Raw genomic sequence first — 13,949 nt, forward strand, 5'->3', positions numbered from 1 at the left:
TTTTAAAAAAGAAATGGCCAAACTGTTTTCCAGAATGGCTGTACCATTTTATATTCTCATCAGCAATTTATGAGAAATCCAGTTTCTTCACATCCTCATAAACATATGGTAGTGTTAATTTTTATTTTAAGCTGCTCTGATGGGAGTGTGTCTCATGGTTCTTTCCGTTTCCCTAATGGCTAATGATGTTGCACATATTTTCATGTTTATTTCTCATCCATATTTCCTCTTTGGTAAAATATTTCCTCATTTCTTTTGGTTATTTTCTATTTGGATTGTTTTTACAATGTTGAATTCTAAGAGTAGTTTATTTTAGGTATGGGTTATTTGTCAGATACGTGGTTTGCAATATTTTCTTTTCTGTTGCCTTTTATGCTCTTAACAGAATCTTGTGGAAATCAACAGTTTTTCATTTTGATGAAGTCCATCTTAATTGGGTTTCCTCCCATCCTTTTCATGGTATTGGTGTAATGTTCATGGACTCTTAACCAAGCCCTTGATCCTGAAGATTTTCTCCTATATTATAATTACTATTTTTTACAAGTTTTATAATTTGTTTTACGTTTAAGTCTCTGGTCTATTTTGAGTTAATTTTTGTATGAGGTGTGAGGTTTAGGTCAAGATTTATTTTTTTGACTGTCGATATTATTTTAGCACCATTAGTTTGTAAAGACTGCATTTCCTCCATTGAATATCTTTTGCACTTTTGTCACAAATCTGTTAGTCATACTTGTATGGGGTCTTCTGAGTTCTTTGCCCCATTAATTGTCTCAGTCCCTCCACCAATAAAACATAGTCTTTAGTTCTGTGCCTACATAATCAGTTTTGAAATCAGGTAGAGTGATTCCTCTCACGTGATTCTTGTTCAGAATCGTTTTGGCTTGTGCTCGCTTCGGCAGCATATATCCTAAAATTGGAACAATATATGGAAAACAATATGGAGAGTCCTCAAGAAGTTAAAAATATAGCTACCGTACAACCCAGCAATTGCACTACTAGGTATTTACCCCAAAGATACAAATGTGATGATCTGAGGGAGCACCTGCACCCCAATTTTATAGCAGCAATGTCCACGATAGCCAGACTGTCCCCGATGTCCAACAGATGAATGGATAAGGATATATATATAGAGAGAAAGTTAAGTGTGTGTGTGTGTGTGTGTGTGTGTGTGTGTGTGTGTGTATACAGCCATCCAAAAGGATAAATGCCATTTACATTGATGTGGATGGAACTGGAGGGTGTTCTGCTGAGCAAATTAAGTCCATTAGAGAAAGACAAGTTACATGGTTTCGCTCATGTAGAATATAAGAAACAGTGCAGAAGATCATAGGGGAAGGGAGGGAAAACTGGGAAGTATCAGCGGAAAACCATGAGAAACTATAGAAAACAAACTGAAGGTTGCTGGAGGGGAGTAGGAGGATGGGGTAATTGGGTGTTGGGCACCGGATGTTATATGCAACTGATGAACACTACATATGAAACTAATGATGTACTATATGTTGGCTAATTTAAATTTAAAAATTGGAGTGATACAGAGATTAGCATGACCCCTCTGCAAGGATGACAAGCAGATTCATGAAGCATTTCGTATTTTTAAATGGCTATTGGAGATAGACTTGAATACTTGTTGAAAACTGGTAAAAACAACAACAAAAAAATGTTTTGGCTCTAATAGTTCCTTTGCCTTTCCATATAAATTTTAGAATGATTTTGTTTGTATTTATTAAAAAAATTAATAATCTTGCCAGGATTTTGATAGGAATTTCATTAAACCTGTATCAATTTGGGGAGAATTGACATCTTTATCCTATTGAGTTTTCCAATCTCTGGATATGGAATGTCTGTTTATTTACATCTTTGATTTCTTCATCATTGTCTTGTAGAGTACTTTTTATCTATTTCCTTTCTGTTTAGAGAACTTCCTTTTTTGATTCTTTTAGGGTAGGGCTTCTGGCGACAAATTTTATTTCCTTCATCTGAGAATGTCTTGATTTCACCATTATTCCCGATGCATTTTTCACTGGATGTGAAATCTGATTTGACTGTTCTTTTGTACTTGGAAAATATTGTATCTTTTCCTTTTGGCTTCCATGGTCTTTGATTAAAAAAAAAAACTGTAATTAGTGCATTGTTTCTCTGGCTACTTTCAAGTTTTTTCTCTTGTCTTAGTTTAGAAGATTGATAAGATGTACTTTGGCATGGATCTTCGCATATATCCTATTTGGAGGTACTTTGTCAGTCTGTGGGGGTTTTTTTGTTTGTTTGCCAAACTTGGGACATTTTCAACCATTGTTTTTTGGAATACTTTTTAGCCCCATCTATCTTCTCTTCTGGATCTCTAATGACACAAAAGCAAGATTTTATTTTAAGTTCCATAAATTTCTGAGGCCTTTCTTTTGGGGGAGGTATCTGTTTTCTCATAGATTGGGTAATTTCTGTGTTCTGTCTTCTAATTCAGTGATTATTTCTTCTGTTTCTCCATTCTACTGTTGTGGTTTTTTTTTCCCCAGTTATTAATTTTTTTAGTTGTTAAAGTTCCATTTGTTTTTTTTCTTTATATCTTATATATTTTTGCTGAGACTTCCTACTTTTTTTTTTATTAAGTATGTTTGTAATTATTCAAGAGCTTTTATGATGGCTGCTTCAAAATCCTTGTTTGATAATTGTAACATTTGTGCCATCTTGGTGTTGACATTTGTTTTTTTATTCAGTTTGCAATCTTAATTTTTAGTATTTGTGATTTTTTTTTTATATTGAAACTTGGACATTGTGGGTATTATGTTACAAGACTGTATCTTATGTAAATCTTATGCTATCACAGGACTTTGCTGGCACTATTCTAGTGGATAAAACATGGTACTGCCTTGTTACTGCTGGTGAGGATAGAAGTCAAAGTTCTCCTCTTAGCCTCTATAGATGGCCAGTGGTGGTGAAGAAGGAGCTGTCTCTCATTACTCCTGGGTTGAGGTGGGAGTTTAGGTTCCCAACTAGGCCTTTACTGATACATCTTGGTTGGGAGAAGAAGAAACTCCTTATTACTACCATCCGTCTGTATTCCACTGATGTTTTGGGAAGGTAGTCATGTTACCCAGTGGTGAGAAGTCCCAACTGGACTAGTCTCTGATACCATCTAATGGGGAGGGGATAGAGTTTTGGGTTACCATAGCATGAGGGTAAAATATCAGATTTATGGGGTCTTCACCTATTGTGAAGGTGTGCTGTCTTTACTGCTGAGTGCTGAGTCTTTACCTGCCTCTCCCGGAGGTTTCTGATACCTACAAGGAAAGGATGGGATTCCTTGTTACTGCTAGTTATGGATGAATTTCTGGGCACAGGACGAAATTATTAGCTTCTCACTTGATCTCCGACACCACACTGGTGGCAATATTTAGAATGCTACATAATATACTGGCAAGAGTAAAAATAAAAGTCGAGGTTGTCTACTGAAGGGATAGGGGAGGAGGAATGGAAACTGCAGTTTTTATCTGTGGTATTTGGCTGAAATAGATTGTTCTTGTCTAAAATTCTGTTTTGCTAGGATATCCCTTTTCTTGTCTTTTGATTAGAGAAAGTAGGTTTTTTTTTGGGGGGGGGGGGTTCAGTTTCCTGCCTCTTGTCTGTGCTTATTGGAGTTTCTGTGTTGCCACCTTCTCTAATATCCAATCTAGGATAGAAAGGGAAAAAAGAAAACCCAGGGTACTCATCACCGGTTTTTGGGGTTGTTTTTTTGGTCCCAAGTTTCTAGCTAGTCTGCTATTTTCTCTCTACTTTTCAGAGTCCTATATATGTGTGTGTGTATATATATATTTTTCCACGTGGGTGGACTTTATCATGAGCTATGCACATCCATCTTAGTGGCCTAATTCTCTGTGTAATTATTTTCTTTAGAGACAAATCTCTACCCCCACAATTTTTTTTTTTTTTTTCTGGGATAAGGTTTTAGGGAACGGACTGTGTGTGATCTGTCCCACACACAGATCGTCAGTTAATCATTTTGTTATTGCCCTATCTTACTCTCTTCTTCCATTGTACATGGCTGGACTCAGGAGAGGCCCCAGAGTGCTGCCTGGGCAGGTAGCTGCTTCTGCTGCAGCATCTTCTATTGTTACCTATGATTTCTTTGGCTCTACTTTGTCACTCTGCATCTAAGAAGTTTCCTGAACTCTCTTGAATGGCTATATCTTATCTCTTCAATTTTGGTTTATACTTTTTTATACTTTATTATTTTAGTGGAGTCCAAGGAGGGAAAGAGAGAGAGAGTATGTGTGTGTGTGGGGGGGGTGGGGGTAGGGGGGTGGGGGGTCAGTCTTGAGCAGAAAGCCTCATGAATTCTTAGTTCAACATAAATAAAAGTAAGTTAATACTTCCAAAGCATTAATGTGCCAATATTTCAGCATCTTATTTGCAATATAAATACACATTTTTAACATAAGATCATGTTTAATATAAAGAATTAGACAAATATTAAGATTTTTCATTAGAATGTGTAAGTTTGAAAAGACATACTAGAATATGTAATTCATGCTGAAGGGTTCTGTAAATACACATAATAGCAAAATCTTAACTTTTCACTTCACCTTAAGAGCTAGATTAGGGCATTTTGGATGCAGGACAACTATAATATATTCAGAATTATTTTTTTTGTTATTTTTAAAATGAGGTTTTCCCTTGTGCTTGCTTTGGGAGTACATATACTAAGATTGGCACAATACAGAGGTTACCATGCCCTACTCAAGGGTGACATGCAAATTCATGAATCATTCCATATTTAAAAAAATGAGATTTTCCCACCTTTTCTATTTCCTATGTAGTGACTAATGACCATCATAATGCAGTTGGACCCACTACCATTTCCTGAAAAGACTTTCAGATAATCTGGACTTATTCTTCTCTCCATATTCAGCTTCTATATGCAATTATCCTACCTCACCCTAACCTTGAAGTATGAAAACTCGGAGAGTGGGGCTAAGATTAAGCTTCTCCAATCGAAGGGCAAAATAGGATTCTACTTGGATGTTTGGAAAAGCTTGGAGGTTTTTGCCCCCATCATTGCAGACCATACTTTTGCTAACCAACAGGAAAATACCAGACCAAAAGAGGAGTATGTGTGCAGCCTGGGAGGTGGGGTGGGATGGGGGCATTGGTAGAGTTAAGAGTAGAGGCAATCATAGTGTCAATGTAGGCTTGGTATCTTTTCTGGGAAGTTTTTTGTTATAGGTAGAAATTTTACTATGTTGGTAAGGAGTTATAACTCCAACATGTTCACAAGAGTTAGAGATGAAGAAAGCCAGAAGCAAGACACAATGAAGTTAGAATAGTAGGAGACACTGGCTTGTCTTCTGTATGTTGGAGTAGTTGTATGCCACCCATTACACCTGAATTAGAAAAGATGAAGAGAATCTAGAATATGAGTTCCAGCAGAGGTGGGGGAAAAAACCAAGTGTTCTGTATGTTGAGGAGGGCCTGTGAGACCTTGAACAAGTACTTTAAATGGAGGCTCAATTTCCTCATCTCTAATATAGTAACTTGTTTTTGGCCCTGTACTCTCCTTCTCACTCTCTCTCTTGAACACTTTTAGGCCTTGATTGCTGAACATGAAGTGGATATAGTACCTAAGGATGGGTGCTTAGTTCACCTTCTCCTTGGTAATTGAATCTTGACATTCAATATCGAGGTGGCTGGAGATGAGTTTCATGATGCTATCTCTATTTCCTAGAAAATCTCTAGATTTTCAAGCTTTACTAAGCTTCAGAATCACCTGAGGGCTTGAAGTATAGATTGCTGGGTCTAATCCCATCCAATTTCTAATTCAGTAGATCTGGGATAGAGCTGAGAATTTTTCTATTCCCCAGGAGATGTTAATTTTGCTCATCTAGGGACTATACTTTTGAGAAAAAATTGCTCTAGATCACAAGTTCTGTAAATAAAGCTCTATTGGAATATAGATGCACATGTGTCTATTATCTGTGACTGCTTTTATGCTACAAATTATGGTATAGTTGATTAGTTGCCACAAATATTATATGTTCTACAAGCCTAAAATATTTACTATCTGGCTCCTTACAGAAAGTTTGACCCCTGTTGTAGATCACTCTTTTCCTCATCTGGCTATATTGCTTAAACACAAGTTGCCAAATGGCAGATTACTCCAGAGGCTATTTTTCTTGCTAGCTGTGCTTCTACGGTCGCCCAAATACATAAAGTTCAAATCTACCCACCTTGTTCATTTAACAAACACATGGCAATATGCTAGACTGGATATTTAAGCAAAATCCAGACCATAAGAAATGGTTGTTAGAACTTCCATTAAGTAGATAAATGAATTGCCCAGCTCTAGAGATAGATATTTCTTACTTTGTCAATTAAATCGTTCCTCTTACTTGAGGCATGTAGTCAAAATCTTGTATCCAACTAATTTTTCTAAATATTATCAATAAAACTTGATGGGCCCATTGACATGCTGCAGTTAGTTTCCTCCTTATTTATATCAGCTACATTGAATTTACTTTACCAATTAGGGATAGAGTTTTGAGATACTCTTATCCCATGTAAAACCATTTGCCTTGTTTTCTTAAGATACTGTCATCTGTGTGCAATTTTCCTTTTTGAGTCTTGGAGTTCCCTGTGTCTGACCATCTATGAGTTTTCTTTGGTAAGTTTTTGTATGATAGGTATTTTCCATCATACTTTGCAAACATTCTGTATTCTTTAAAATGTGTCTCTGGCAATTAGCATATACTTGGCTTTTATTCTTTTTATTCTTTTATCCAGTATGATAATATTAGTAATTGGAGTTTGTAATCTATTTACATTTAATACAACCCTGCTACTTTTGGGTTCATATTTACTATTTTACTAATTGTGTTCTATGTGATCCAGCACTTTAAAATTACTTTTTCTTTTTTGTTTTTTGTTTTTTTGAATTTCATGGTTCATTTTACTTTTTATTACTCTAGTTTTACATTGTTACACTAAAGATTATAGTGTGTATTCATTGATTTATTACGCTATTTGTTAATCTATTTATGCACTCTTTTATTAGAGATTGTAACATGTATCTGTGACTAGTTGTAGAACTTTAGAACATTGTAATTCCATTTACCTTCTGTCTTTGATTATTTTGATTTTACATTGTTAAAGCACATAAGAATTACTAATTTTAAATGTTAAACCACATAAGGATTATTATTTTATATATGTTAAACCACACTAGAATTATTATTATTTGATACTGCCAGTTTTCAGTGTTTATTTATATCTATCTTCCTATCTTCCTATCTACCCTTTGATCATTTCTACAATTCCATTTTTTTTCTTTGGAGTTTTTTTGAAATTACCTGAAGAACTCCCTTCAATATTAGTGACTAGATCTTGGTAATAAGTTCCCTGTTTTTGTCTGTGAAAAAAATTTCACCTTTAAATTTGAAAGATATTTTCATTAGGTGTAGAATTCTAGATTGGCCGTTAAAACACTTTAAAAATGTTATTCCCTATTTTCAAGCGTCCATCATTTTCTGAGAAGTTCATAAGGCTTACAGCAATATGTGTCCCCACCCCAACCCCTCTTGTTAGCAAAGGTTTTCCTTTCTGGTTTTCAGCAGTGTTACTGTGATTAATTGCCCTAGGATTGTTTTGTTTGTTTTCCTTTTTATTTTGCTTGAAGTTCCTGAATTTTCTGAAAATAGGGTGGTACCTTTCATCAGTTTTGGAAGGTTCTTAGTCATTACTTTTTCAAATATCGATTCTGCCCATTTTCTTTTTCCTCTTCTGGTATTCCAATTATGTATTATTAAACTCTGTAGATATCTCTCACATTCTTTTTTTTTTTTCCTAAAGATTTTATTTATTTGAGAGAGAAAGAGAACACAAGCAGAGGGAGGGGCAGAGGGACAAGCAGACTCCCTGCTGAGTGCAGAGTTCCATGGGGCTTGATCCCAGGACCCTGATATCATGACCTGAGCTGGTCAGAGGCTTAACCGACTGAGATATCCATACGCCCCCCTTTACACTCTTAATATAAGACTTCTGAAGGTATCTCTTACACTCTTAGGTTTTTTACATTAATTTCTTTCTTTGTCCTTTAGTTCGGATATTTCTGTTCACTTGTCTTTGAGTTTCCTAATTTTGACTTCTGCTCTGTTTCATCTGCTCACAAACACATTTGGTAAGTTCTAAGTTACAGATCTTTTTTTTTTTTTAATACGTCTTTGGACATATTAGTTGTATTTTAAGGTAATTGTCAGTGAATTCCAATATTTGGGTTATCTGAGGTCTGAGGGTTTTTTTTTTTCTGAGTCTTTTTTTTATATCCTTTTTGTTTTTTCTCTTGGTGTTTCTTCATGTAGTTTTGCCTCATGGCATGCCTAATAAATTTTGCTCAGATGCTGGATATTTTCTTTAAAAAAAGTTATTCTCCACCGAGGGTCATTCTCTCCTACACTATGCAGACAGTGATGGCTGGTCACTTTAATCAGTGACTGCTAACTCATGGCTAAGTTGTAGTTTATAAGAGATTCAGTTCACCTCTTGTGTGTGCTTGGCCTTTCAGGTGTTTTAACTGAGAGCTTGATTATGTTTTTTAGTAGCTCTGCTTCTGGCATATCCTGAAGGCTAGTCTTTGACACATGAGAATTCCAAAAACTCTACTTTACTTTTCAGTCTTTCCCACATAGGCCTAAGAAGTCTAAATGCCCTAAAGAAAAAACTGACCTAGTAATCCAACATTCTAGGTCTCCATTAAGAGCTCCACTATAGCTGCCTGGAGTCTCAAACTTCTTCCTTTGTTAGAACTGTCAGATGCCTCCCAGGTAAAATTTGCTAAAGATATTAGCTTCCTTTTTTCATGTTCTGCCCTCTGGAGTCTTAGTCCTTATATTTCTTGTTGCCTTATCAGATCTCATTTGTCTTCATATAAATGGTTTCTATATGTTATGTAGTTTATTTTGTTCTCAGAAGGAACACTGGTTGGCCATAAGTTACTTCGGTGAGGGTGACCAGCTGTTCCAGTTTAGCACTGTAGATCATCCATCCCAGGAAACTCTTCATTTGAAGGCAAACTGAGACAGTTGGTCATCCTAATTCCAAGCCATCTAGAAACAGAAGTTAATAAAATTAATTTAGCATGAAACTAATATATAGGAAGGTACTTTTAATAAAACTCAAGCAAGAAAGACTACTTTTCACACTGAGGTTGTATGTTATTTACCTCAAAATTGTGGGGCAGCCCCAGTAGCTCAGCGGTTTAGCGCCACCTTCAGCCCAGGGCATGATCCTGGAGACCCGGGATCAAGTCCCACATCAGGCTCCTGGCATGGAGCCTGCTTCTCCCTCTGCCTGTGTCTCTGCCTCTCTCTCTCTCTGTCTCTCATGAATAAATAAATAAAATCTTTAAAAATATTGTTATAGCCAGTATTTTCATGCATAAGAGTATTCTAGAAAAATGCAAATAATTATTGTTTAGAAATTATTAGAAATCTATAAAAGACCATCTAATCATGGTATATGGATGGTATATCCTGTGTTAAGGCACTGAACTCAGTGCTCTGAGGGCTTCATAGCTAGTAAGCACCATAGAAAAGTGAGAACACTGTGCTCTTGGAGACAAAAAAGTTCTATTACTAACCTCAAGAAATAACTTGTTTCATGTAGACACTATCTTGTTTTACTGATATTTACAGTTTTAAAAATTAAAATTTGTCCACTAAATAATGCTGCAGAGGCAGATGTTTTTTATTAATGGAGGTATAATTTTTTAAAAGGGTTGATTGAATATCCCATATGTGATACAATTTTGGGCAATTAAATACCTACCTTTGATAGTTCTCATGCTGTCCAAAGGTGTACTTCAGTTTATATTTTTAATTGTCATTTTATATTCATTTATGATTTTGCCAAATAGAATATAAGTTCTTCTAGAGCAAGAGCTTCTAATTATTTAGTTCCTCAAAGCCCATATACAGATTTTTATTTAATTTCTAAAAGGACTGAATTTTCAATGGGCAGGACTTGATAGAGATGTAGCTTCAATTACATATGGCCAGATACACATCTTTATATATACCGTGACCTTACCGAACCCCAAAACTAATCCAAAGGATAGAACTTTGCTGCTTGTTTTAAGAAATCTAAAGATTTTTTTTTTTTAATTTATTCATGAGAGACACACAGAGAGAGGCAGAGGGAGAAGCAGGCTCCATGCAGGGAGCCCAACATGGGACTCGATCCTGGGACTCCAGGATCGCACCCTGGGCCAAAGGCAGGCACTAAACCACTGAGCCACCCAGGTTGCCTTGTTTTAAGAAATCTAAATAACTATCTCAATTCCGCCATTAACTACACTTAAGGAAAGTTTCTTCCTCTATAAAATTAAGGACTTCAATAGTTTCTAACATTCCTTCTAACTCTTTAAAAAATATAGATAGATAGATAGATAGATAGACAGACAGACAGACTGGTTTCTTCTGAGAAAGCCAATGTGGAGAATATTCTATTTGGATATATCAGAGCCTTAACTCGTGTTGTCTGAAATCCGTGAACCACCACAATTATAACATTTCTGAGCTCCCTAATCTCTTTAATTTCATTTGCATAAAAGCTCAAAAGAGGGAAACTTTTTTATTGATAACTTCTTAAATCTGTTGCGTTTAGTTGTTTTTCCTATGTTCTCCTTACTAATTTTTCCCGTGTGATTTTCTTTAGTAATTGTACTGAAAACAAGCTTTTCAGAATTAAGATTCACATTCTTCTTGATTTATCTAAAGCTACATATAATGAGGAGAGGAAAATCGTTAGAAGATAGATGTTGTTTCAAGGTTATATCTCAAAAGTGAGATTGGGCCGGTTTTGGCCTGTATACTTAAATTTCATTATAAAAACCTTTGTAGTTAACATAGAAATATATTTTAAAAGAAAAATGGCTTATGTCTGTTAAGTCTCAACTTAGCATTCTTTGTGGACTCACAGGCACTGAGATCTCTTTCTTTAATGCAGTACTACTTGCAAACTGTATACTGCCAAGTAAAGAGTATTTGGGATTTGTATGTTGACTTCATAACAACTAGACCAGCTGAGGGAGGTGTTAATGTTCATATTGGAGGGATTTCATCAGCTGTCCATCTATAATGGGGTGTAATAACCAGAGACCATGAACTAGGTGGTTCAAGTGCTATATTTGGACTGCAGAGTTTTGTTTGACACGCGTAGTTTTGGTGTTTTTAATTTAATTAATTACATTTTAAAATTAAATCTCACCTGCAGATTTAACTCTGTTTTTTTTTTTTTTAAATTGGACAATATGGCCATAATACATCCATAATCAATTGGGTCTAAATAGTGACTTCTTTAGATGACAACATTCTTTTGTCACCCCGCTGAATCAGACCTGCTTTACTTATTTATGTTAACTCTGAACCAATGTAAGTATTTGAGTTCACAACCTATTTGAAAACTTAAAAATTGGTATTTTTCTTGACATTGCTGGCCAATTTTAGTGGCATGCCCTAGCCATGACTCAGTTATGTTCTCTTTCTCAGCATGGTATTTTCCAAAATTTTCTCAAGCTTCTGGTAGCAATTAGCTTGTATCATTGGCTCCAAAGCTTGTTCTGAGTCCAAGAGTAGCAGCCAGGTCCTTAAAGAATCTGGTCTCTGGCAATAGATTAGGGCAAAGTGTTTAAACTCATCCAAGCATATCTCCCCCATCAACCATATCTCACCCATCTAAAAGTAACTCAAGTTTCAGATTTCTTGTATCTGTGTAAGTTGGATTGAAATTCATGTCCAATTTACAATTTCCTAAGGGAGTTTCTTAGACTTCCTATATATGTTGCACAGGTAATAGTGCTATACAGTATTTGCCTCTTTGTATATTCAGCACCAAAAGGAAATTTCTCAAATTGTGCTCATCTCCATAATGTCTCTTTCCTTTGTAATGCTGTACCAGGAACCCTAATGGCACACAGTTATTTGTCCTGTATTTAAGCCACTGTATCCTGACTCCTAAGAATTTGATAGGCATGGTGAAAATGCACTTTGTAGACTTAATTCTGAGGTGCCTCTTAGAGTCATCTGATAGAGTAAATTTGAATTCTAGAGATAGTCCTGAAAAATGTACTACTGTCGCTGCATCAGTCGGGCACTCAGTTTTACATTTGTTGAATGGATGAGTAACGGAAGTTACTTAAAATTGACCACTTAGCCTGGTCTTTGTTGTGTCACATTAAAAAACAGAAATCTGTTTTCAAAGGTTTTATTTTTTTTATTTTTATTTTTATTTTTATTTTTATTTTTTTGTTTTCAAAGGTTTTAAAGGATAATGCAGATGGTAACTTTAGTCTTTCTTAAAGGCATAGTGCAGGTTTTTCTATAGCATTTCACCCAGAAAGCTTCTAAAATTTTTCTTGAGATGCACTTTCCTTCTCCTATTTTTGAAATCTGCTAAAAATTTCTACTGCTTTCACCCTCCAGAGTAGTGTCACCACCATTTTTCCCCTTAGTGTTTACTAGCTCTTCTTTTCCTGCACGGAACTTGCAGACATCCTAATTCTTGTGACCATTTGACCCTCTGTGTGTGGTGCTGTCCCCACCCCATCCATTCTAAATGTAATTTTCCAATCAAGGTTTCTTTTCTCTTCAAAATCCGCTCTTGTGAATGGGTGAATAAAATTGTTCACCTTATTGTATGTCAAAGAAAGCTTGAATGAAGGAAATTTGTTTCTTGTTCCCCTCCAAGTCTTTTTCACCCACTGACTCAGGATTGAGAGACATGAAGGAGGAGAACTGCTGAAATAGTATGGAATATATAAGGTAAATTTAATACCCAGGACTGAATAAAACCAAGTCAGAAGACACCCCATCTGCATGACAGCAAAGGTATTTAGTTTTTACTAGAAGCCTGTAAAATAGATGTTATTTACAATTATTCACTTTAATTACAAATCAGGAAACTAAGATTCAGAGAGAAGTAACTTGATGCTCACAATACTCAAAATTGCCTGTGGCAGGCAATTTTCATGTAGACAAAAAGGCTGAAGGAAAAGATCCTGATGAGTCTTGAGACCTGGTTGTGAAATGACTAGAATTTTTATATTTCTTAATTTTCAAGTAGAACCACAGACTGCTGGGGAAAATAGTATTATGATGAATTCAGATCAACTGGCCTACTCCTATAAAGTAAATGTAGGGGTCAATGATGATTATGCTTATCTCCATAATGTCCATAAAGACATGGAATTGTGACCTAATTAAGTATTTTCAGAAATTTGTGAGTTGGAATTAAACTACAAGTAGGATATCACAGTGTAAAGAAAAATAATATTCTCTGTGTATAAAAATAGATGTTTATGATGAAGATCTAAAACTACCATTTAGGGATTTCAATAATTAGTAAAGCAAGAAAAAAAATCCCTATTTTTATTTCTCCCTCACTCTGATCCACAAAGCGTTAAGTGAAAATGAGCATTTTTATGTTTTGTGGCCGTAAGAGTCCCCCCCCCCCCGTCATATTTTGTGGGTGATGAAATTCCTTAATTGTGAAGTCCAGATTTCTGATTAAGCAATTGTTCTTAGTAGGCTTTGTAAATCAAATTTTATCTCTGGACTTTGAGAGTTAAGCCTGCCAAGATTTAAATAAGGAAAACATTCATTTTGATCCCTACTGACATTAAATTTTAAGACTTTGCAGTTATAAAACAAATACTAAAAATTCAAATTTGAAAATAAAGTTGGGATTGAGTGTGCTATTATTTTATGTGCTATTATTTACTATGAAGGGGAAAAAAGGCAGTCTAATGTATAGTTACATTTGATTTGTATTATAAGATGAAGTTAGAGCCTTGAAAATAATTTTTTCTTTTATAAAAGTTTTATTCCACAGTTATTTTCAAAAAATTATTTATTCTTTATGTTATGAAGCCCATGATATAAAAAGAATACATATCTTCCAGTAATTTC

The 13,949-nt window shown here is 35.3% G+C and overlaps 1 non-coding gene and 1 pseudogene across 1 annotated transcript; both read left to right on the forward strand.

The window, feature by feature from the left end:
• The first annotated feature begins 1,494 nt into the window (after positions 1-1,494).
• LOC140608888 (U6 spliceosomal RNA) lies at positions 1,495-1,595 on the forward strand (annotated as a pseudogene).
• A 3,075-nt stretch (positions 1,596-4,670) lies between these two features.
• LOC140608923 (U6 spliceosomal RNA) lies at positions 4,671-4,772 on the forward strand. Its single transcript, XR_012010926.1, has one exon. It is a non-coding gene; the product is annotated as a U6 spliceosomal RNA (small nuclear RNA).
• Positions 4,773-13,949: the final 9,177 nt, after the last annotated feature.

The sequence above is a fragment of the Canis lupus genome, chromosome 1, assembly GCF_048164855.1.
Source record: "Canis lupus baileyi chromosome 1, mCanLup2.hap1, whole genome shotgun sequence".
NCBI lineage: Eukaryota > Metazoa > Chordata > Mammalia > Carnivora > Canidae > Canis > Canis lupus.